This window comes from Mesoplodon mirus (genome assembly GCF_964341445.2).
Source record: "Mesoplodon mirus genome assembly, chromosome: 2".
In the NCBI taxonomy this organism is placed as follows: domain Eukaryota; kingdom Metazoa; phylum Chordata; class Mammalia; order Artiodactyla; family Ziphiidae; genus Mesoplodon; species Mesoplodon mirus.
Window position 1 is genome coordinate 204,540,163 of NC_138977.1, and position 24,491 is coordinate 204,564,653.

Here is a 24,491-nt window from a genome sequence, read left to right on the forward strand (position 1 = left end):
TTAAATTTATTGTGGGGGAGAATCTCATTCTTTAGTGAATCTAATGTAATTCTAGACCGAGGGTCTAGATTTTGATCAACTATTACTATCTGATCCCAATCAAACTCCCTTAGTACAAGGTAGACCTTGAGAAACCCAGAATAAATTTTTAAAATACCCAAGGAACAATATTTTTGATGGTATAAGATTTGGGGTCTTGTTTTTGTTGGCCCTTTTGTCTTTCCTCCTGCCATTTATCATGGTGGTTCCCTTAATGTGTTAAAGCTTGCAACCTACAACCTAACAGCTAGAATTTTAGAATTACTCAGTTAAATTCAGGCACTATTTATTGAGTATCTGTTGGGTACCAGGAAGTGTGCTAAATGCTGGAAATATAGAGACCAATAAGACATTGTTCTTGGCCTCAAGGTATTTGTAGCCTTGTCAGGTTTTATCAGTAATGATGATGATAATAATTATAGCTAACATTTGTAGGGCACTTACATTTTTATCCAACTGTTTAAGTGCTTTATATGTGTTAACTCACTTCATCCTCACAAGGACTTTGGTGCAGGTGCTATTATTATTATTTTGTTTTACAAATGAAGACCATGAGGCACAAAAATCCAAGTACCTTGCCTGAAGTGGGATAGAGGGCAGGAATTTGAATGTAGGCTCTCTGGTTCTACTATCCCAGGCAGCCCCTGAGTAACTTACACTTTGGTCAGAATTTAGCTTACTAAAATTATGATTTTTTTTTTTTTTTTTTTTGCGCGGTACGTGGGCCTCTCACTGTTGTGGCCTCTCCCGTTGCGGAGCACAGGCTCCGGATGCGCAGGCTCAGTGGCCATGGCTCACGGGCCTAGCCGCTCCGCGGCATGTGAGATCTTCCCGGACCAGGGCTCAAACCAGCGTCCCCTGCATCAGCAGGCGGACTCTCAACCACTGCACCACCAGGGAAGCCCTAAAATTATGATTTTTAAAAGCCTATTTTATTTAAACCTTTAAAACACAACAAAAAGATAATAAATCCAGTAAAATAAAACAAGGTATTTCAGTCCCATCCTGATGTATCCCCCCCTACCCACCCCCCACCCCCAAGCCTAGAGTCAGATATTCTCTGCGGAGCCAGTAGCTTTTGTGGGAGAATAGTGTTAGATACTATTAGACCTGTTAGAAATTTGATTACATATGAAATTGTTCTGTTGGATTACTGATACTGCTCTTGAGTGACAAAGATCTAAAAGATCTGTTTTTAATGGGTCATGGAGTTTCCAGTTTAACTCTAACTTTATTAAATCCTTAAAGTATTCTTCTAATTAAAAAGATTTTCCATCTCTCTTCCACTTATGCTTTGAGCCGCCAGCCTGTTTCCCCTCTGTCATGCACAGCAGCATTCACTTACCAACTTCGATATATGCGTGTGTGTCAAACTGTGATGACATCAGTGTTGTCTAAGCCTTCTGTGGTGTGTACCTAATTAGATCCTGACCCCTCAGCCAGGCTTCATTTGTAATCCTTCTGTAATCACATGTTCAGTAGGGAAGATAAATTACCTGCACCTAGTTCCTAACTTGCCTTGCTCCTCCTCCTGGGATCGCCCTGAATACCCCACCAGGCCTCTGCTTCCTTTTGCCCACTTGCCTAGTATTTCTTCTCCCCTTTCTTTTGTTTTCTCTGTTCAAAACCCACCAATCTCACTGCATTATGGAGCCTTGTTCCCCCCGCTTTTTTTAAAAAGTACTTATAGTACTTTGTCAAATAGTTTTATTTTCTTTTTTTTTTTTTTTTTTTTGCGGTATGCGGGCCTCTCACTGTTGTGGCCTCCCCCGTTGCGGAGCACAGGCTCCGGACGCGCAGGCTCCGCGGCCATAGCTCACGGGCCCAGCCGCTCCGCGGCATATGGGATCCTCCCAGACCGGGGCACGAACCCGCATCCCCTGCATCGGCAGGCGGACTCTCAACCACTGCGCCACCAGGGAGGCCCTATTTTCATTTTTAAAAAAGCAGATGAGAAAAATAGGTGAATCAAAAAATAGTTTTCTCTCCTTTATTTTTCTTCAAATCTGGTATTAACCTGCCTCAGTGGAGTGGGTGGGTATTCCTGGGGCTCAACTGTATTTATAATGTTTTATTCCTTAAACTGGATAATAGGTACATGGATGTTTGTTTTCTTTTATACTGTTTACATCTGAAATATTTTGTAATAACCCATTTTTTCTACATTGTTCTTGTCTGAATCTCTTGATTTTTTTTGTAGGGGGAGGAAAAGATGCATCATTAGCCCTTAATAGACAAATACATGAAGATGTGTGGCTGAGGATGTGCAGTCAGTATTACTCAAAGATTTGGTGCCCTTTATGTGCCAGACAGTGTTCCAGGCACGGAGGACACAGTGTCACTAGGATAATGTCCCTGCCTTCGTGCATTCTATATCTAAGTGGGGAGCAGACTAAGCAAATAAATACGAAATATAATATCAGATACTGATAAGTGCTACATATAGCATAGAAAGAGAGGACCTTTGACTGGGGCAGGGGGGAGCTGTTTTAGATGGGCTGGTGAGGGAAGGCTGCATAAGGGGTGACATTTGAGCAGAGACCTGAATGAAGTGGGAGACTAAGAAACACGAAAATCGAGAGAAGAGTGGTCCACAAGTGGGAACAGAGAGAGCAAAGATCCTTAAGCAGGAGTATGTTTGGCATATTCAAGGAACAGCAAGAAGCACCTAGAGAAAAGTAAGCCAGGAGTGGTGGGGGATGAAGTCACAAAGATCCGCAGGGGTCAGTAAGGCCTTGCAGGACATGGTGAGAGGTTTTTACTCTAAGTGCGATGGGGAGTTTTTGAGCAGGGGAGTGACAGAATCTTAGTGAAGTTGAAAAGATTACTTTGGGTATTCTGCAAACAATTTATCGTAGAGAGTGAGAGTAAGGCAGAGAGACCAGTTAGGAAGCTGTTGCAGTTCAGGTGAGAGATAACAGTGGCTGGGACCAAGGGGGTCAGTGTGGGTGGTGAGAGAAAATCAAATTCTAGATATTTTTCAGAGGATTAGAAGTGAGGAAAAAGTTAAGGATGAAGACTAGGTTTTTGGCTTGAGCAACTAATTTTGGTGAATGTTGGTACATCCCTTCCGCCACTAAAGGAGGAAGAGACTGAGAGAAAGAAGGTTTCATATTCTTGGTAGACTGTGGAGATGTCAGGTAGGCAGTTGGATATATAAATCTGGCATTCAAAGGAGTGACCCGGATGGAGATGCAGGTAGGGATGTTGGATGTATAAATGATATTTAAAACTTTGAGACTAAATGAGATAATTACTCAAGTGAGTAAGTGTCCATAGAGAACAGAAGAGATCCAAGAATGAAGAGCAAGAGTACTCTGTCTTCTAGAGGTCGGGGGAATGAGAGGAACTAGCGAGGGAGCTTGAGATGGAGTGGCCGTTAAGGAGAGAAACCAGGGAAGTGTGGTGTAAGCCAAGTGAAGAGACTTTCAGGAAAGGAGTAATCGAAAATTGAGTAAGATGAGGGCTAAGAATTGATCTTGGAATTTATCCAAATAAGAGGTCATTGGAGATCTTCATAAAAGTAGTTTCATTGGATATGACTAGTTTGGAACATATTGAACAGAACAGGAAAGAGGAGGAAATAGAAACAGTGGATGGAGACAGTTCCGTTAAGGGTTTTGCTATAAAGAACAGTAGAGAAATGGAATGATAACAGGAAAGAGAGAGGGAATCTGGAGAGCTTTTTCGGTTTTAAAGATGGGAAATATTTGGCACTTTGAATGTGGTGATGAGAATTATCCAGTTGAGAAGGAGAGCCAAATGATGGAGGGGGCAGTCTTATTACATAAAACTGTGGGCCTTCTCTAAATCCTGTGGAGGTCAGGGAAGGGTAGTTTTCCCAGGAGGAAGCATCAAACATTATATGAAAGATGAAAGATTGGAAACAATTGTGAAATGTCTAACCCAGAGGAAATGAAATACACTGGATATCTAACAATTATGGTGATATAAAATAGAACTACAATTTACCCACTAAAAATCGTTATAAGGTTCCACGTTGATTGATATGCAAAGATTTTCAGACTTAAGTGCAAAAAAAGGTATTTTTTGTGGAAAAAAAGTATGTAATAAACACTTCAGTAGAGAAAAATGTCTGAAAGGTGGGATTTTATTGGTGATTTTTAATTTCTTCATTAGATTCTAATTGTTTTCCAAATTACTTCATCATGTTTTCTGTACAGTGAGCATATATTACCTGTATCTTTTAAAAAGTTATTCTGTGAATGTCAGTGAGCTAAACCCATTTATATCGATCATAAAATATTTCTGTATTTTGACTTTTTAAGCTATTTTATTTTATGTTTTCTGTTTGCTTATTTTTGCTATCTTCTTCCTACCATCTATTGGCTAAATCTAATAGTCCTTCTATTTGAAAGTTATACATTCTATTTTTATTCTTTTGGTAGTTGTCCTTAACTCTTATTTTGATAATACATATACTGGTGTTTGTTCCTATTGAAAATCTTTCCCTATTTTCATCCTTTAAATGTATGTATTCCCCACACACACTTCAAAAAATACTAGCATCTTAGAAGTTTTCATCTTCCTCTCTATACCCTCCAGTCCCTACACACCCCCCTACCGGGCCCCCTCCAAAGTGCTTTGATTTTTAAAGAATTTTAGTTCTGGAATTGCTATGGATTTACTTTTGGTTTCGTACCTTATTTAGACAGTAATAAACTTGATAAGTTATTTACTTACCTTTCCCATTTTTATAGTGTATTCCAGAATATGTATTTCTTATTTTTAAGTTTGAATTTTTTTTTCTCATCCCTTTGAACCTATCACTCCATTGACTTCTTAGAACCAGTGTTGCTTTTGAGAATTCTGGAGTCAACGTGATTCTTGTTTTTCCTTTATAAGTCATTTACTTCTCTGCTAAACCTTAGTAATTTTTTTCTTTTTGTTGTTCTTTCATTTCATTATACTGTGACTAGTTATAAATTTTTCCCCCTCTTCTTTTCCCTTTTTATGGGTTTTTTTCAGTCCGAGGTCTTACATCTTTTTCTAAATTTGGGAACCCTCAGTTTTTTCTTGTTCAAGTATTTTCTCCTTCTGTTTTTCCTCCTCCCTTTCCTCTGGGCCTCATTACATAGATATATTGATGCTTCCACTTCTGTCCTCTACCTCTTGATGTTTCTTTTTTCCATCCTTTTTTTCCCTCCCTAATATATTCTAGGAGAGTTTCTTAACCTGATCTTTGGCTCTTCAGCCCAGCTTTGGGTTCTTTATTATCTTGGCTCTTAATTTTTCATAACATTAACTCTAGTTCTTATTTTAAAACTTCGTGTTCTTACTGCATGTTTCCAGTAATGGTCCCTCTTTGAAGATATTTACTAATTTATTTTCCATTAGCTTGATTTTTGCTTTAATTTTGTTTTTCTGTATAGCAGTTGTGCCCCTAAGATGAGCTCATCTGTCTTCTCTATGAATCCATTTTTTCTGGCTCTTTAACCATGTCATCTGTTGATGGATCCCTGGACTCCCAGACAAAAACAGAGGCACTGGCTCGTGCTTCTGAGAGCTTTCTCTGACGATAGTCCTCATCTTACTCTGGCTGGGAAGGAGGGTAGGAAGAGGAAGATACACTTAGGGCTTTGCAGTTGCTTGTACCTATATTTAACTGTTCCCCAACCCAGCCCACTTGAGCATACCACCCTAATACTGCTGGTAGAGCCAACTGGGCAGGAGAGTGCTATGAGCAGTGGGGGCCAAGAAAGCATGAGCAACATAGAGAAAGAAACACAGGTAAAGAAGCCTCTCTCTTCCTGGTCTCCTCCATGCTACCTGCTCAGAGCCTAGCATGGGCCTCTCCTCCCAGCTGAAACCTGGCTGCTCTCTGTTGCCTGAGGTTTTTCTCACAGCTTTTATGTTAGTGTGACAATTTTATTAACCTGTCTCTGGGATCTCCAGGATTCTGTTGGGAGCTCACTCTAGTTTGAAATCTTGTCAGAACCATGTATATAACATTACAAAAAAATCATTAAAGAGAGGTTGTAAAAAAAAAAAAAAAAGATAGGGACGGAAGTATATACACATTATCTGCTTTTTTTAATGATCTCTCTTACAGCAAGAAGCAGTTTGATATTCTAGAAACAATGATACATTTCACTTTTAGTGTTTTCATTTGAATACTTAGGTTGAGCATTTGGATTTTATTATTTAAACCAGTCAAGAAATAATTGAGTATCATCCATTTACTGGGGACCGTTTTCAGCTTTGGGAATACAGCAGTAAACAAAGAAAATGAGAATCCTTGCCTTCATAGAGCTGTCCTTCTCGTGGAATAGAAGACAGTAAATAAGTTAAACCATAAAATATGTACTATTTCTTAGATAATGAGTTGGATTTAACCCGGGTTGTTGTTTAGCCAAGCAAATAAGATGGAGAGGGGCGAGGGAGTTGAGGGTCTAATGAAAATGATTGACAATGGAATGAAGTAGAGCTAGATTAGGAGGAGAAAGAGGACAAGTAAGGGTGGTGGAAACAACGGATTGAAAGTAGGGCAAAGGATTGTTGGAATTGGGATACTAGCAGGAGTGTCCTAAAAAAAAAAAAAAAAGGAGATGGTGGTTGGAGAGTAGATGTTCGGAATTGAGATAATGAGGGATTGCAGTAATGGTGAATGATGAGGTCAAGGGAGTGACCGTGGAAGAAAGTGACTAAGTTAGGATGGAAAATAAACATTAAATGGAAGAGAGACTTCCATTTGTGCCCGTGTGGAGTAACAGGGACCAGATTTACCCTCCTTCCTTAAACAAGCAGAAAGCTGTACAAAGTATATTGAAATAGTGGTTTTCAGACGTTGGATAGCAGGCAGTGCAGGAAAATGATCCTTGAGATAAGGTGAGCCCTTATGATTGCCCCAGCTTTCTACCTGGATGGAGTACAAGGAGGGGCAACCTAAACAGAACCTGGCAGTCTCCCTGAGTTGAGGAGGCGGAGTTGAGAATTCAGGGAGGTGAAAGAGACTGGAATTCAGAGAATATCGAAGAAAGAGAGCGCTCCACAGATCTCCTGAGCCTTCAGCAGGGTGCTATTGAATGCATGCGTGAGAGGAAACCACTTGAGGCTGGCAAAAAATAAGGGATGGCCTTGGAGTCCTGGGCTTCTTGTGAGCGGCGTAAAGGGCATGATGAAATTAGTCGATGATCCCAAGACACATTGGTGGAGAGGCTGCAGGTATTGAAGGGGAGACCGGGGAGTGGTCTTGCCAGAAACACAAAGAGTTCTGGGGCTCCCACTTGACCTTAATGATGGAGGAGGCCTTCAGGGGGATTATTTTACTCCTAGGATTGCAATTCCCTCTTGATTTCTGCTACTTCACTTGACTCCTGCCCATGGAGGCACAGAGTCCTACAGAGTTGGACTCACCACTGCTAATCATCTAAGAATCATGTTTACGTGCTCCTTTTTCTATGGCCTTTTCCCCCTAGAAGAATACACCTCTAATTTATGGTTTCAAGACAGGATTCATGTAACAAAATGTGTTTTCCACCAAATTTATGAGAAAATATTGGTTCCTTTAAGTAAGAATTATTTCTACTGTTCATATATATAAATAGTAATTTTGGCCTAAAGATAGTTGCCCAAGATTAGATAAATTCCCAGTAAAGGAAACTCTCCAAAGCCAAGTTAGAACTCCTTAGAGTTGGAGAGAGAATTCTGTTCATGTGTGTTCCCAGACCCAAAGACATAGAAGGCGCTCAGTAAATATTTGTTGAATGAATGTATTTTGGAGTGAAATGTGGCATTCTGAGTGATTGAAGATTTCATGTGAATCTTATCGTGGGTACTGAGGCAGCCAAGATTCTAACTTTTCCACATGTAAATAGACCTGTTAAACTTCAGTTTCTACCATGTCAGCTGGGCATGATGATTTGGAACTTTTCTTATTGGTTGTGGTTGTTGATTTTTAAATTCTTACATTAGGAATGATGGGGATGAATGCATAACTGCATACATGTCAGGCTAGGGACTTAAGGTGAGAGAAGAGCTCTTTCAAGAGACCCATGTCCTAAAATTTATAGATTTCAATTTCATTTATATTTTGAATAAGTAATACATTCACATTTTTCAAAACTGAAAAGGCTCAAAGCAATAAAGTAGCTTCCTCCCATTCCTGACTACAAGTTGCCCAGCCATTCAGTTCTCCTCCCTAGAAGCAACCACCATATGACATCTTAAAAAGATGAGATGACCTTTTAGATTATGCATCAGGTTAGAAAATAATAGTATAATAATAGTAGGAGGTGCTTAGTAAGTTAGTGATTACTGTATACCAAGCATCATGCTGAATATTTGTATATAATTTAATATGTTGCCTTCTGTGTTCACACCTCTGTCTCCTCTCCCGCCTTGCCCCTTGTGGGCTGATGACCTTGCTGCTTTGTTTTCTGTAAACCATCTTCTCCCTCTCTCCTGTTACGGCTGGTATCCTTCTGTTATGATCTGGATTCAGTGGTGTGTTGGAACTGGCTTTTACTGGCTGGAAAGACCAATGGTACTCATCTCTTCCCAACTCTTTGTTCAGTGACATCGTGTTAGTAATTTGGAATCAGTTGTGGTAGGGATATTCATACCCTGGAAACTAGCGAATGCTACATGCCAGGGCTGTTTTCCCCAGAGAGCTGGTTGTTATACATGTATGTATCAGCACCCCACGTCTGGATCCTCTCCCCTCTTACCTTTTAGTTGGTTCACTAAATAACAAAGTTAACTGAAATATGGAATTTAAAAAATTATATACATATCTTAAATATATTATTTTGAAAAAAGCATTTGCAACCCTTTGACAAACTTAAAACTTTTGATTATGAAAATGTTAAAAAATACAGAGAAGTTAAAAACTGGTATAATGAATATTCATATACCTATCTCCTAGATTTGATAGTTCTTAATGTTTTTTTTAACCATTTCAAAGTAAATTGCCGACATCATGACAGTTGACCCTGAAATGTTCAGCATTACTTCTCCTACATCATCCTCATTCCATTATCACTAAGAAATTTATTGTTCCCCCAAATCATTTACTACCCAGTCTATATTTGGATTTTCTAATTGTTATTTTCCCCAAATGTCATTTACAATTGTTTTTTTCTAATATGGATTCAGTCAAGATTTGTGCATTGCATTTGGTTGTTATGTCTCTTTTAAGCTAGAATAATCCCCCCCTCAGTTTTTTCATGACGTTGAGTGTTTTCTACTCTTTATGTTTTGAACGTATATACAGAAGTAGTAAAAAATAGGCAATTAACCCCAATATATTTATTGGTTCAGTAATTATCAACATTTTGCCATATTTGCTTCACTTATCTTTTTTCTTTGCTTTTCTTCTATTTTAAAAACAAATTCAAGACATGTCATTTTACCCCTTTCAACTCTTAAAAAAAAAAAAAAGACACATTCTTACATAACCAAACTGGTGTCATAATGATACCAAACAGAATTAATAATGGTATTGACTTTTTAAAGAAACCACGCTAGTTCTTTGGTAGAGTACTCTACATTTTGGGTTTCTATGATTGTTTTCTCATTATTATCATTTAATTTCTCTGATCTCTTGTATTACCTATACACTGGAAATTAGATCCAAATTCTTAATTAAACTCTTTTGGCAAGAATATAGAGGATGAACTGTACTTCACAGCACATCACATCAGGTGGCACACAGTCTGGTTGTTCACTGTTAATAATGTCGAATCACTTGATTAAGGTAGCAGCTATCAATTGTCTCCACTGTAAAGATGTTTTCCCCCTTCCACGGATTATCACGGTAATTCATGGAGTGATACTTTGGTACCACATGAAAATTATTTGCTCCATCAACCTTTCCATTAATGTTTAGCAGCCATTTATGTTCTTTGCCTGAATCAGTTTTCAACAGGCACTGGAAAATAGTATTGCTTTTTCTTTGAATGTGGGCTGATTTGTGTTCCCTGTAATGGTTGAAGGAGATCATCTAACATCTATATTATATCTTCTCTCAATTCTCTAAATTTGAGTTTTCTTCTTAAGTGGAATAAACCATACAAAGGATTTTTGAACAAACAATACAAAGTGCAGAATCATTAAAGACTTTTTTCCTCACTTTTCGTGATTCTCTTGCCCACTCCTAATTCAGTATAAGTTTTTGAGGTGTTTTTTTGGTTTGTTTTTTAATTGGAGTACAGTTGCTTTACACTGCTACGTCAGTTTCTGCTGTACAGCAAAGTGAGTCAGCCATATGTATACATATATCCCCTCTTTTTTGGATTTCCTTCCCATTTAGGTCACCACAGAGCACCGAGTAGAGTTCCCTGTGCTATACAGTAGGTTCTCATTTGTTATCTGTTTTATACATAGTAGCATATATATATATGTCAGTCCCAATCTCCCAGTTCATCCCGTCCCCCCCACTTCCCCCTTGGTATCCATACGTTTGTTTTGAGGGTTTTTTTTTTTTTAAAGCAACTTGGCTTTTACTGATTCTTTCCAGAGGATTCATTCTTTCCAGAGGATTCATCATAGTTTCCATAGAAACAGGAATTTCTTTTTATTGTCATGAGTTTCTATAATATTTAAATTGCAGCATCAAGTGCAGATGTCATAAATAGGTTTGGGAACAAAAATAACCAATTCTTAGAAAACATTCTGCTTACTCTATGCGAGTACAGTGTGCAGAGTAGTAGTTTTACTAGCCAGAAGCTTTCAGTGTGCTGCGGGCCTCAGTCGGTGTGTTTCAAAGGGAGAATGAGTGTGTCAGTTAACCAGCAAGTTGCCACATGGAGGTCCCTTGAGAGAGTCTACCATGTTATCATTTTACTTGTCTTTCACACTAGGCTCCTAGTTCCTTGACAGTGAATACTAGTCTTATTTGTATGTGTTTGTTTTAATCCCTCATGCTTAGTACAGTGCCTAGCATGTAGTGAGTGCTCAATAAAAATATGTGTTGAATGAATCCATGACCAGCACCAGAGGAGACCATATTGACCTCAAGTCAATTCTGATCTTAAAACATAGTAATCATCACAGTGTTTTTGCAAACGTCGGGGTTGGCATGGTTGTTGTATATAATTTATTCTTTCACTGGCTTTTCCTCTTCACGTTCCCTCAGTCTTTGAGTCTTTCTCTGCTCTGTGCCAGCTTCCTTCAATTTATGGTGTATGGCAGGCTACCTGTGTTCATGATCATTTCCAGTTTCCTGATCAAGATGCAAAAATGTGTAACAGTTCTGCTGCAATGGCGCTATGCACAAAGAGAGATGGGATTTCTAGGAGAATACAAAGTAGTTCCTTAGTTCTCTATTCTAGAGCTTAACCAATCCCAGGAACTGAAGTCTTCTGTTTCTTCACAGAGGAAATATGACAAAGGCAGTGGCTGTACAAGCTTCCTTCATGGGCCGCCCTCCCCACTGCCTCATCCAGTAAGCGGGAGCAACTACTTCTAGAGGTGAGAGGGGAGGGAGGACAATCTCCATAACCCATTTGAATCCACCCAGCTGCGAAGTTTTGGTTTTGAGAAACAGAGTGAACAATTTGTGGGGTTGCTATGCTGAAGAACTTTAAAACAAGCCTGAGTAGGATTGAATGCTCAGGTGATGTAAATTACCCTTTTCATAGAAGCCCGTAGCCTCTATTTTAAAACAAGCAGCTTGTAGCTGAATATTCCCAGTGATCCCAAGTTCCTATTTCTATAGATATTAATAGTATTATACATCTTCATTTGAGATGATTATTAGCTTCCGGAACCAGGAGAAAGTTCATCAAGAATATAATCATTATCGGGCTTCCCTGGTGGCGCAGTGGTTGGGAGTCTGCCTGCCAATGCAGGGGACACGGGTTCAAGCCCTGGTCTGGGAAGATCCCACATGCCGCAGAGCAACTAGCCCCTTGAGCCACAAATACTGAGCCTGCGCGTCTGGAGCCTGTGCTCCGCAACGAGAGGCCGCGATAGTGAGATGCCCGTGCACCGCGATGAGGAGTGGCCCCCACTTGCCGCAACTGGAGAAAGCCCTCGCACAGAAACGAAGAGCCAACACAGCCATAAATAAATAAATAAATAAATAAATAAATAAATAAAGCACCTCTAAAAGCTTTCTGTTAAAAAAAAAAAAAAGAATATAATCATTATCGTTTATTGCATACTTGCTATGAGCCAGGTACTGTGTTAAATTCTAAACTTTTTCATTCAATTTTCATGGAAACTTGGGATTTTTATCTCTGTTTCACAGATGATTAAAGTGAGAGGCCAAGAGAGGGTAAATGACTTGTCTTTGGTTACACAGCTAGTGTGTAGCAGAACCAAAGGATCCAAACCCAGATCTGTCTAATTTTAGTTTAAGCCCTTAGTCACTGACATTATTCTCTGGGGTCCCAGCACACATCTTTGAGCTCTAAAACTGACTTTTTAGGTGAGGGAGTAGTGACCAAGGATGACCTAGGTTTTTCTGGGTGTTGTCAGGAACCAAGGTGATGTTCTTATCAGGCAGTTGTTGTACCTACTCCCAGAAGGCTTAAGACATGTTGTCATTTTGACTGAGGGGCAGATACCTCAAAAGGTGTTTGAAGAATCTTTGTGTAAGCAAATGAACGTTGACTTCTTTTGAACATTCATTCATTTAATAAGCTAAGTTCATTTCTTTCTCTCTCTCTTTTTTTTTTTAACTTGACAAACCATCGTATTTCAATATTTGAGTCTCGGTTTCCAGGCTGAATTCAAGTTGTGTATTTAAGAAGACAATGAAAATTCTTTGAAGATATTCTCAAGCCCAACAGGAAGGAGCACAGGGTTTGATTTGTACTTGTTTTTCAAGCTGGCTTCATCTGGGGACAAACTCTATTGTAACTTTTCTAGAATTTGGTGCCAATAGGAGCTGAAATAATAAAATCAGTAAAATTAAATTAAATAGGAAATGAGAGTCTTTTATGTACCAGGCCTTAGATTAGGTAAGAACAATTGGTCACTCTTCTGGGAAACTGTTGCTAAAAATTACAATCAACTGGCAGTCACTGATTGGCCTCGTTTACTGCATTGTGTCCCAGGAAGAAAAACAATCTCCTCTTATGACAAGAGCTTGCAGAGATAATACTGTTTTTTTTCCCCTAATCTTCATCCCCCTTCTCATTTTCTTATGATTAATTTGAGCTATTTATTCAGCATTTATTGACAGTATTATATACCTGGCACCATGCTAGCTTATGAGGCTTTAGGTATAAAAGAGAACTCTTGACTTCAAGAATCTCACAATATAGTATAGGAGAGAGAATATTATGATACAGGATAATAAATCCTCTGGTGGAGCTAATGAAGCCTCTATGGAAGCGCCGAGACAGGACATCAAACCCAATTGGCATAGGTGAGGTTAGGAAGACTTCAAGGATGAGTTGATAGTTGAATTGCATCCTTGAAGGAGAATCAGAGTAAAGGAGCCAAGGGGAGGAAGGTGTTCTTGGCAGAGGGAACCGTAAAATAGCACAGGAGAGTGACAGAAAGTGTTCTCTGACATTGAATGACCAAAGATGTAGGAGATGAGGCTAGAGAAAGAGCTAGGGATCATGTCATGATAGCTTTGTAGGCCATACTGAAGTGTTTAAACTATCCCAAATGCAATGGGAAGCCATTAAAGAATTTTAAGCAGTAGAATAACACGTTCAGATTTGCTTTTAAGAAAGGTTACTATGGCATCAGGGAGGTGGCTTTGGGAGATTACATTAAAGTTAGAAAGAGAAGTTAGAAGGTTATTGCAGTTGAGAAGAGAAATATATATATTTTTTACATAAATTTATTTACTTATATTTTTTATTTTTGGCCATGTTGGGTCTTCGTTGCTGCGCGCAGGCTTTCTCTAGTTGCAGTGAGCAGGGGCTGCTCTTTATTGTGGTGTGCGGGCTTCTCATTGCGGTGGCTTCTCTTGTTGCGGAGCGCGGGCTCTAGGAGCGCGGGCTTCAGTAGTTGTGGCACATGGGCTCTAGATGTGGCTTGCGGGCTCTAGAGCGCAGGCTCAGTAGTGTGGTGCACGGGTTTAGTTGCTCCACGGCATGTGGGATCATCCCGGACCAGGGCTCGAACCCGTGTCCCCTGCATTGGCAGGCTGATTCTCAACCCCTGCGCTACCAGGGAAGTCCCAGAAGAGAAATATTGAGGGCCTGTAACTAAGGTGAGCTGGTGTTGGGGATGTCTCAATATGGGAGCGATCCAATAGATACTTAAGAGGTGGTCTTAAATTTACAACTCAACAGCTTAACACAGTGTATAACCAGTTTGCCATAGCAGGGTGAAACTAGAGAAAAAGGAGGAATCTAAGATGACTCCCACAGTTTCACACTTGATATATTCTGGTACCATTAGTCAGAAAGAGGAATAGAAGTGAAGGAACAAGTTTGGTAAAGAAGATGATAGATTTAGTTTGGGGCGTGTTGAACTTGAGATGCTCATAGGACAAGTGAAGAGGATCAAGTAGGCAATTGGAATATTTTTATCTCTGAAGTTTAGGAGAGAAGATTAGACTGGGGATGGTGGTAGTGTATAGATTTGATCCTTTTCAGTCTTTGTGTTCTGTCTACTTTTGTTAGTTACTTGATTAGTACATAGTGAAAAGCAGATTTACCATAAAGCTAATTAACCTTAAACTTAAATGCTTCTCACATGCATGGGCCCTAGCCAGATGTGTTTATTTACATGGTCATGTGTTTTTGTAAAATTTGCAAAATCCAGATATTTTAACTACAATTGATCAAAATTTCTCTCTTGGCATTTTTAATTACCCTCTTTCACTCTTTGTCTCTAATGTTGGAATGGTCCCAGGTGTTTTTTGGAACCTAGCTGTGGGGAAGTTGAGCTGGGGATACATTTAGTTTGGATTTGCAGTCACTTCAATGTATAGTTATTGCTAGCCATCCCAGTGTAGGAATGACCTCGAGAAATACTCCTGCACGGTGCCAGCTCACCTGGTATTGTGACACAAAGGTACAAAACCAGCATTGTATCGAGATACTAGTGCCAGAGGTGTTAAGACACACTGGTATCATGGAAACAGAAGAGGATGAAATGTACAAAGCCAGAAGCTGGTCAGTAGAGAAACTTCCGATGGCGTGTTAGCCTGAACATTGGCCTGATACAAAGGCTTGCATGCTGGGACGTTTATTTGGACTAGGATCCCAGGGAGCAGGAGTTCAGGACAAGGGAAGTGAAATGGGAAGGAAGGGAAGAAAATTCAAGGATGTGATAGTGTGTTAACTTCGGCTACAGGCAACAGGTGTTCTTTCCTACCTAGGACTTCTATTTTTGAAAATATTTATTTATTTATTTGGCTGCGCCGGGTCTTAGTTGTCGCACTTGGGATCTTTTAGTTGTGGCACATGGGATCTTTTAGTTGTGGCATGCAGGATCTTTAGTTGCAGCACACGGGATCTTTAGTTGCGGCATGTGAACTCTTAGTTGCGGCATGTGGGATCTGGTTCCCTGACCTGGGATCAAACCCTGGCCCCCCTGCATTGGGAGTATGGAGTCTTAGCCACTGGACCACCAGGGAAGTCCCCTACCTAAAGGAGCCTTGTGAGATGCTCTCAGAGTGGTGCTTGAGTACAGAGGGGGATGTATTTTCCCATGGGCATTATTTCCTTCTCTGTTCAGGAGAAGTCCCAAGGCAGAAGTGAGAGATGCAGTCAGCTGGGCCATGAGCTGTATATGAGATGATGTCTGTTTGCACTGGTCACACGGGCATGAAGCCAATCTGAGCCTGTGCGGAACTGGTCGCTGTGGCGGTGGAAGGGGTGAAAGGGGGTAAGCAGTGGGACCGAGAGGATTTTGAAGTGGTGCTTAGGAGGCATCTGATGTTGCCAGAGGATTCTGTTCTCATTCATTCCTAGTCAAACATTCTCTCTTGTTAGAATTATGTACAATAATGTAGTGCATGTGGTTATAAATCTCCATTCTTTTTTACTTTTTGATGACAATCACACAAAATAGACTTTATCAGAATTATTGTTTGTAGGACACAAACTTTTAATGGTTACAAATTTCAGTCAACATGCTACTGTTAACTGTTTCCCCTGTAGAACGTTTGGTCCTGTCCAAAATGTCCTGAGCATATTTGGGCCATGCCAAATGGTTTTGGACAAGACTGAATATCAAGGATATCTTACGGACATTTTGGATAGGACCAAATGTCTGCTAACCAACTATTGCTTGCCAGAATTTTCCTATACATATACAATTTATACAAATAGGATCATACTATGTAAAATATTCCAGTTTTTTTCCCTTAATCTATTTTGGGTAAATTTTCATAACAATTTAGGGAGATCTACTTTGGTCCTGTTTAATGGCTGCATAGTATTCCATTGTATGGATTTACAAGAATTTATTTAACCAGGCTTCTCTATTGATGGATGTTTTTCCTTATAGAAATACAAAAACCTGGGACTTCCCTGGTGGTCCAGTGGTTAAGATTCTGTGCTCCCAATGCAGGGGGCCCGGGTTTGACCCCTGGTCAGGGAACTAGATCCCATATGCTGCAACTAAGAGTTAGCATGCTGCAACTAAAGATCCCTCATGCCGCAGCTAAAGATTCCACATGCCACAATGAAGATCGAAGATCACGCGTGCCACAACTAAGACCAGGCACAGCCAAATTAATTAATTAATTAAAAAAATAAATACAAAAACTTCTTTCTTTTGTTTCTGACACATTTTTAAGAGATATTGGGAGGAAAGATAGATAATGGGAGTGGTGAGAAGGAATTGTGAAGGAATTTTAAACAGAAAATGTTTGGTTTTTAAAGTCATCTGATGTATCTTTTTTTTTTTTTTTTTTTTTTTTTTTTTGCGGTACGCCGGCCTCTCACTGTTGTGGCTTCTCCCGTTGTGGAGCACAGGCTCCGGACGCGCAGGCTCAGTGGCCATGGCTCACGGGCCCAGCCGCTCTGCGGCATGTGCGATCTTTCCCGGACCGGGGCACGAACCCGTGTCCCCTGCATCGGCAGGCGGACTCTCAACCACTGCGCCACCAGGGAAGCCCTGATGTATCATCTTTTCTCTTCTGTGGTGATGATGAAGTGCTTGAGGTTTCTAGGGACAGGAAAAAGAAGAGTAAAATGCTAGGACTTCTATTATCTCAGGTCAGCAAGAAAAATACTCATTATTTTTGCTCCCTTTATATTTTTTCAAGTTTATTATTTGCTCAAAATTTGCAGATGGGATTAATGCACTGGATGAGAATTTGAACTAGATGACTTTTCATTTTTCTCTGCGACTCCAGGACTCAGTGATATTTTGATCATTTCGATAGCCCTTTCCCCTCATATCTTGTGATTATTAACTATATGATAATACATAATTATTAACTTATATTAACTGTATAATAATTTAAAATAGCAATTCCATTTCCTCATTACAACTCGAGGTCATCAGGAAGGACTTCTGAAAAGAGGAGACTTTAGTAAGAAAAGGGGATAAGGTTTTCTTTAATAAAACCAGCCTTTAGTTTTCCCTTTAAGCAGGTTTTAAAAAAAGTGATGGCCTCACTTCTCTCCTTAAAATGCCTGCTCCTAAAGCAAATGTTGTAAGGGGTGGTTTCGTCTGTAGTGTTTTTTGGCACGTCATCTGGACTTAGGTAATTTTTTTTTTTTGTAAAAGTTAAAAATTCCTTTATTTTTTATTCCTGGTACCACTACCACAATTTACAGGGCAATGTACCTGATGTAATGAAAAGAAAAAGAAAAAGACAAAGCTACAACAGATAAAAGACCTCAGGAATATACAACTAATTGACACTACATTGCATTAATCAATAGCTGCACTTTTTGCAAACGGTGGCCATGACAGTCCTGAACAAGAAGGGTTTCCTGTTTAAGCTGCAGTTACTTTTCTGACTATGGATCATCGTTCCTTCTGTGGCAGATTTTTACAGTTCCTCTACTGCATTTGGGTTGACTGTCTCAAAGTAACCTGCAGCTTTCCTGACAACTCCTCGCTGTCTCTCCTGCTAAGAACTGTAGCCCTTTTCTTCTGAGTTTTTAGAACCTTCTGCTACCATATCCATGGACTTAGGTAATTTTTATACACTGTTATCACAAGAGAACCATGTTTTTATGTCTGCTTTGTCTAATGACCGATCTTGCCCCCTTGTGTTGTAGAAATCATCCAAGAAATTAGTTCAGTTGATGTCAAGAGTTTTGGACTGCAAAACAAAGTTCTAAATGTTACTGATCCAAAGACTAAGACCCAAGGAAGGAACAGAAAAGCAAATCATAAAATTAAAACACTGATAGTTGGCCTTACCTTAGCAGTGGATGTATATTTCCCTTTTTTGAATCTCCTATTACTGGGTTTGTTGGGCAATTACTAATATTTTGGGCTGTTACCTCACTAAGATGCTCAGTCCTCATTTATCATCCTTACAAAAGCTACAAGTCTAAAGGAAAGACAGAAATAGACTCATTGGTTCTAAAAATAAGCCCCTCAGTTTTATAGAAGAACTACTTATCTCTTGGGAAAGATGGGAAGGTTCCCATCATCTCAGCCTGAAAGCCATCCTTTGTCTTAGCCACGTTTTCCGTTGCTGATCATTTACTAGGAAAACATTCCAGTGAGTGTACAGTGAGTGGTACAGACCACGAAAAAAGATGAAGTGGAGATGCCCGGCATGCCTCACTATTTATAAGAAAATATTTCCCCCAAAGATGGGAAAATCCAAGTCTTTAAATACTCTGGGAGAGGAGAATAATGGAAAAAACTCTTCAGTTTCTATTCTGTTGGTTCATAAGATTTTTCTCACAAATCTTTTCGACAGGCCATTAAGCAAGTCACATAGTGACTGGAATCTTCTATTAACTGCCTCACTTTGGGTTTCTGGCTAACGTATCTGGCAGCAAGACTGAAGAACAAGCAAAAGAGAATGAGCAGCTGGTGGTGGTGTGGGAATGCGAGGCCATCTATTATTTGTGGCCTGGAATCCTAAGCTAGGTGGGAGGCCCACAGGGCTGTCCTTAATAGGAGAGTCCACGTGGATGGTTTGAAGTAAATGATTTAGCTTCTTTAAATACAATCGCAGTTTAATCGAGGTTAATTTTTTGTTCTGAAAATTTAGTTTACTTGCTATTTCTACCAGGAAGTTCATTCAGCAGGTCTCTCAGGCATTTAGTGCATATATTAGTACATAATATTAGTTTGTCTTCCTAGACAATCAGTCACCCATTGTCTTGGGTTTGGGAAATATTACTTAGTCTAATCCTCGTCTAATCCTGGTTTTTCTTTTTCGCCACACCATGTGGCTTGAGGGATCTTAGTTCCCAACCAGAGATTGAATCCGCACCCTCAGCAGTGAAAGTGTAGAGTCCTAACCACTGGACTGCCAGGGAATTCCCTAATCCTAGTTTTCCTTTGGTACCTGCCTCCTAAATCCCTTTGTGGTGTGGATCCTGAGTAGGTCAGTTATGGTTCAACAAGCAGAACCAGTAAAAGACAGATACCACATTCATTAAGGAATTTTCTTAAAAGGGGCAAGCTTATGTAATTGCAGAGGCTGTCTAAGAGAAAGTACAGAGTTGGTAGGGCAGGCCATGAGGGAGGGAATGTGATGAGCAGGTGGAAACCCCATGGGTGTGGTCTGCAGCAGCTTTCGACAGGTGGAAGGTCTTCTCTCCCTCTGAAAGCCTTCACCCTGCTTTTTTTTTTTTTTTTTTTAATTATTTATTTATTTATTTATTATTTGTTTTTGGCTGTGTTGGGTCTTTGTTGCTGAGTGTGGGCTTTCTCTAGTTGCGGCAAGTGGGGGCTACTCTTCGTTGTGGTGCGAGGGCTTCTCATTGCAGTGGCTTCTCTTGTTGCGGAGCATGGGCTCTAGGAGCTCAGGCTTCAGTAGTTGTGGCGCGTGGGCTAGTAGTTGTGAGTCGCGGGCTCCAGAGTGCAGGCTCAGTAGTTGTGGCACACAGGCTTAGAGAGCTCCGCGGCATGTGGGATCTTCCCGGACCAGGGCTCGAACCCGTGTCCCCTGCATTGGCAGGCGGATTCTTAACCACTGCGCCACCAGGGAAGCCCTTCACCCTGCTTTTAAGGCCTTCAGTAGATTGAGTCCATCCCACCCAGGATAGCTACTCTTAAAGTCGACCCATTAGGGACTTTAACTACATCTGCAAAATCCCATCCCAGCAGCACCTAGATTCACGTTTAATTGAATTACTGGGGACTGTTACCTATCCAAGTTTACACATCAAAAATCCATCCCGGGCTTCCCTGGTGGCGCAGTGGTTGAGAATCCACCTGCCGATGCAGGCGACGCGGGTTCGTGCCCCGGTCCGGGAAGATCCCACATGCCGCAGAACAGCTGGGCCCGTGAGCCATGGGCGCTGAGCCTGCACGTCCGGAGCCTGTGCTCCGCAACACAAGAGGCCACAACAGTGAGAGGCCCACGTACCTCAAAAAAAAAAAAAAAAAAAATCCATCCCATTCAGAGAAGCCAGAGGAGCTGCCTGGAAAATATTGCCACAGAGGTGCTTCTGCAGACATTTATTAAATCAGGGCTGGTATCTCTGCTGCTTTTTATAAGCAATCCCATCTGAGCATTCACAGTTGTAGAACTGCCCGCTGTGTGCCTCAACCAGGGGAGCCTGGTTAGTTAATCTTGTGAGGACTGAAGCCCACTCCTGAGTTTTCAGAAGTTGCATGTAAAACAGGTTTTTGTTGACTGAAAAATGTTTTCCTACTGATCACCATTTTGTGAGTTTTTTAGTATTTGTTTACACTTAAAAGCGAAAGCTTAAGAGCCACTGTCAGTGGAAAACTAAGCACTTACTTTACCAGAGAAGCTATTAACTTGTTTTGTTCTGGGGGTTGGAAAGGGAAGGGAGTGTGGCTGTACAAAGGCAACGGTGGGGGTCCTTGTGGTGATGGAAATTTTCTGCACGTTACTGTATTGATGTCAGTATACTGGTTAAGGTGTGCTGTCCCACAATTTGGTTTTGCAGGATGCTCCCAAAAGTATGTGGGATCTTGGGTGAAAACACATGGGACCTTTCTGTTATTTCTTACAATGGCATAAGAATGCACAGTTATTTCAAAATAAAATTCTATTAAAAATGATCCATTTTATAAGGCAGTCCTTTTATAATATGATTAATCTTTTTCTAATCTGTCTTTTAAAAATAGTCATGTTGGGCTTCCCTGGTGGCGCAGTGGTTGAGAGTCCACCTGCCGATGCAGGGGACACGGGTTCGTGCCCCGGTCCGGGCGGGAAGATCCCACATGCCGTGGAGCGGCTAGGCCCGTGAGCCATGGCCGCTGAGCCTGTGCGTCTGGAGCCTGTGCTCCGCAACGGGAGAGGCCACAACAGTGAGAGGCCCGCGTACCGCAAAAATAAATAAATAAATAAAAGTCATGTTTTCTTAAGGAGGTAGACATGTATATGTCTTAGCCCTACGCTCGAATAAACTACATACTCAATATATATTTGAGTGGATGAAAGTATGCCTGATGGGAAAATTGTAGGTGACAGATGATTTTTTATATTAAAAACAGAGAAGCTTAAATTCTTAGATGAAATATTGGGCATACTGTAAGAAGATGGAGTCTTCACTGTGTAATAATGGTGACCGAGAGAAGATGTGATTTGCTACCTCAAAAAATAAGGCCAGACGTAACCTAAAACATAAGTCGAGAGGAAACCTAGAAATGTGCAGGAGGTAGTTAGCTGTAGGACAAATACGATTTTAGCCTGGAAAGTTGTATAGATTGAAGGTAAAACTACTTTCGAAGGATTTAGATAAGTGTGTGGATTCGCTCATTTAGTGAATATTTGCATGCCTCTGAGGTGCCAGGCAGCTATCTGTAGTTTTCATGTATTTCAGGAACTTTTCCAGATGTAAATGCTGATGTCCTTGAAGGCAGCCACACCTTCCCCAAATCTCCATGGATACAGCTGTCAAAATCTGAGAACCACGTGGATTGGATTTTCTCAGTGTATGTTTCTAATCTAACTCATCAGAGAGATTTATGGAGAAGTGAAATTCAACCAGTCAAAAATAATAGTAACATTCTAAAGATATCTACAAACATAATTCTTTTAAACATTGATTGTCTTAAAAGATATGTTCAACTTAATGTTTTTCTCTTTCAGGTATTTCTTTTCTTTTTTTTTTTTAATATTTATTTATTTATTTGGCTGCGCCAGGTCTTAGTTGCGGCACGCGGGATCTTCGTTGCTTCGTGCGGGATCTTTTTTTTTTTTAGTTGCGGCATTCGGGATCTGGTTCCCTGACCAGGGATCGAACCCGGGCCCCCTGCATTGGGAGCACGGCATCTTAGCCACTGGACCATCAAGGAAGTCCCTCAGGTATTTCTATTTTAGGGATACAGAATAAGAAACTACAGTTAAGAATGGGCAGGTGGGACCAAACTTAGTTTAAATGTTAAGAGACAGGTATTTATAGCAAATAGAAGGAAGCCTGGGACAATCAGAGAGGTAACCTCCAGGGAGCAGCATTGAGGCTGGGCCCTGGGAAACTCAACCTAGGTGCTCTGACTCCTGGGGGCTCCCTGCACTGTGCCCAGGTCTCTGCAGTCAACCTTCAGGGAAGGCATAGGCTTTGCTTCTGTTTTTTTTTTAAGTCCCTTAGAGGCTGAGCACCTCCGTGAACGATTGCCCTTCTTACTTTCAGAGCTTGGTCAACGAATTTCCCTGAAAGCTGTTATAATCTAAATTAGTAGATAAATTCAGGGTTCTACCCAGGAAACGGCCCTATTAAGAAATACTGTCTGCATCAAAAACTCCTACTGTCACCCCGCAAGATTAGATTATTTTTTAGGAAACCATGATTCCATATTCCACCCTAGTAAAACTCCTGGCAGATGTGACCTAACTTGGAGTGTCAATGGCTGAGGAACCCCACATACCTGGAGCGGAGAAGCTGTCCTGCTAGGGAGATCTTGGTCAGCCACTTAGCTGGTGGCCACTGGAATTTTTAGAAGTAGTAAAACTTCTGATAAAAGAGGGCTTTTGTCTCCTGAAATAGCAACAGTTATCATCACTTAAAACCAGTGTATTTCTATATACAGCAAGTGCTTCTATAGATATACTCCTGGATTATTTATACAGGACTATTTTAAGATCTGTGTCACATTTTTCTGGTGTATTTTATGGTGGGAAAATTCAGTTGGAAAAAATGCACTTAGCTGTGGCTGGGATGGTGAGGTAAAATAAGTACTTAAAAAACATGAAGGTTGTGGGGTTTTTTTTTTTTTTTTTTAGCTTTAAACAGGACAGAAATAGCAAGGTGATAGCTCCCTGAATGAAATCATGTTGCTTCTCCTTAAGCAAACTTTACCATGGTACTCATGTCATAATACTAGATCTGTCACCGTATGAGTCAGTAGAAGATCTGCAAGGCATGTGTAAGAATTCATCCATGTATTCATTACAAAAATCTGTGAGAAAATAGCTGCTTTTGTGTACTATAGCTTGTTATTCAGGGTTGCTTTTTCTTTTGATTTTGCACCTGTTGAACTGAGAGGGAGATGGATAGGGTAAGGACCTATCTACTGTTAAGAGTAATGTGGGTGTAGAGACCCAGGCACTCCCCGGGCCCGGGTGTAGCTGAGGCGGGGCTGTGTCAGGGCTGTGTGTGCAGGAGTCGGGCTCCTGTGATCGCTGATTGCTTCCCCTGAGGAGAGGCTCCTTCTTACCTCTTCTGTGAGGATGAGGAAACCCATGGAGGTTATGATTGGACAAAATCAAGTCATTTGATTGGCCGGGACAATGAGAGCATAAGAGGCGTATGATGGCCTTTGAACCCCACTTGAAGATGTTTTCTTTCAAATTTAGCTGTTGATGGGAAATGAGCACTTTGTTTTGTTTTGTTTTGTTTTTGTTTTTGCGGTACGCGGGCCTCTCACTGCCGTGGCCTCTCCTGTTGTGGAGCACAGGCTCCGGACGCGCAGGCTCAGCGGCCATGGCTCACGGGCCCAGCCGCTCCGCGGCATGTGGGATCTTCCCAGACCGGGGCACGAACCCGTGTCCCCTGCATCGGCAGGCGGACTCTCAACCACTGCGCCACCAGGGAAGCCCGGGAAATGAGCACTTTTTGAGTAATAGGATGATACGATTGTGTTGCAGTTTAGTAAGTATTACCTTTGTGTATGTAGGAGTGTTAGGTTATTATGCTAGGCTTGGTGGGGCCTGCGGATGAAGAGTAAGACAAAGATGAATAACACAGAGGTCAAAGAGTTTATGATCTAAGCAGGGAAACAACTGACCTTGTGGTAAACGAGGCTCGAGTACACGGGCAGCATTGTCAGCTGAGGAGGAGCCACAAGAACCAGATGGTTACTTCTGTTTCAGAGATTTGAAGGCTGCCGTCCCGTCTCATCCCTGCCCAGGTTTCTCATCTAGCTCAATGTCTCTGGCCTTCATTTCCTCCTCACGGGCCACTGCTTATACATCTTACGAGATCTTGGTAGTTCTCGCCTCAGTTTGC

General features: G+C 40.9%; 1 protein-coding gene across 4 annotated transcripts in view; it reads left to right on the top strand.

The window, feature by feature from the left end:
* CNNM2 (cyclin and CBS domain divalent metal cation transport mediator 2) overlaps positions 1 to 24,491 on the top strand; it is a 152,872-nt gene that overhangs the window by 83,953 nt on the left and 44,428 nt on the right. Inside the window, exons 2-3 of one of the 4 annotated variants that reach the window (XR_014296038.1) lie at positions 11,378 to 11,472; positions 21,867 to 21,885. The exons of the other annotated variants lie outside the window; for them this stretch is intronic. The gene's annotated coding sequence lies outside the window, so the exon portion shown is untranslated. Of the gene's footprint in view, positions 1 to 11,377; positions 11,473 to 21,866; positions 21,886 to 24,491 lie in introns of those variants that run through there. 4 annotated transcript variants of the gene reach the window in all.